Source organism: Carlito syrichta, unplaced genomic scaffold (genome assembly GCF_000164805.1).
Source record: "Carlito syrichta isolate Samal-C Ts95f unplaced genomic scaffold, Tarsius_syrichta-2.0.1 Scaffold305213, whole genome shotgun sequence".
In the NCBI taxonomy this organism is placed as follows: Eukaryota; Metazoa; Chordata; class Mammalia; order Primates; family Tarsiidae; genus Carlito; species Carlito syrichta.
In genome coordinates this window covers 64,191-65,697 of record NW_007249309.1, presented here as the reverse complement: position 1 = coordinate 65,697, position 1,507 = coordinate 64,191, and the positions used below count along the sequence as shown (strand labels likewise).

At 35.6% G+C, this 1,507-nt stretch overlaps 1 protein-coding gene across 1 annotated transcript in view; it reads left to right on the top strand.

Annotated features, from left to right (window-relative positions):
- F5 (coagulation factor V) overlaps window positions 1-1,507 on the top strand; it is a 78,061-nt gene that overhangs the window by 73,896 nt on the left and 2,658 nt on the right.

The following is a 1,507-nucleotide window of genomic DNA, read 5'->3' as shown; positions in this document are numbered from 1 at the left end:
ACTTATAAGTTTTACTGCCATGTATGCACACTGGTCACTAATCACACGCCAATATTATAGGTATAACTGATATCCTATGTCAGAGGCGATCTTCCAGATGGGCCTTTACAGGCCTCAGCCATGTAGCTATAGATGTTGGCTCCCAACACTCTTAGTCTTTACGATGTAATAAAGGCTCCAAAGATGAAATGCTAATTTTAATTTTTAATTGTCATTTTAAATTTCAAATTCTACATTAGAAGTATTTGTTTAATGTGTTTATAGGCTCTCTTTAGAGAGGCTGAAAATCAAAGCTAGACATGCAGGCTTGCGTACAGATAGATGTCCATCTCTCTATAACTAAAGTGTCTCTACCTCATTTATGCCCACAAAACCCTTGAGATACCTATATTCTGTGTCATTAGTACAATCTTGATTTGGAGACACACTGAGACACCACCCAGATGTCACTAGAGGATGCTATAAAATTTTAAATGTTCTAATTCAATCATTTTAATTCAATCGGTTTGCATTTAAAATACATATAGCATATGAATATATATGTGTGTATGTATACACACATATACCCATGTACATACAGGTGATGTTGATTTCCTCTAGAATTGAATGAGACTATGGGAGATGAGAGATCTCTGAAAAGTGAAAATTTATCTCAGATTACTCCAAAAACTCAGTTCTTCTGATCTTTCTCTAAGTAATAGCACTAAACATGTGATTAGGCATTTTGTTAGGCCAGAGACAGGACAATTACTGACTGTGCTGTGTATCTATATGGCTTTACATTTATTTGAAATATCAGAAAAGAAGAAATTGGACTATTTTCACTATTTGACATTAGCAATGGAAAGAAAAGAGAAGTTGGACATTTCTAAAACAGGTTAAATAGAGATAGGATGCTATCTAATTCTTTCCCGGATAACCCTGCAGCAATACCACAGCATTTAAACAAACTTGCTCAAGAGAATAATATCTACATATAACTCAGCAATTTAATAATTTTCCAAGTAAAATTTAAGGGAAATTGTATCATTTCCCTTATAGTAACAACTAAATTAACACTCACAAGCACAATATACACCCAAGAAGTAGAAACAGTATGAACTATTTTACCAGCTATTATTCTTAATTGTCCTTCCCTCCCTGCACATTCTCTACATAATATATGAAATCAACAACCCTTCTCTAACTGTCAAAACTGTAGGTCACCAATGATACTGAAGCATCAAAAAGTATTAATTGAACATCAATTGTGTGCCTTGCATTATGGTGAATCGGAGGAAACAAAACTAGATAAGCCTTTGCCCTCAAGCAGTAAGAGATACAAACAAGGAAACAAGTAATTATAGTATAATGTGTGCTTTTTTTTTTTTTTTTTTTGAATTGAAGTCTCATTCTGTCACCCAGACTGGAGTGCAGTGGCATGCTTCCGCCACTGCAGCCTCGACCTGCTGGGCTCCAGCGATCCTTCCACTCAGCCTTCCAAGTAGCTGAAACTACAGGCACGTGC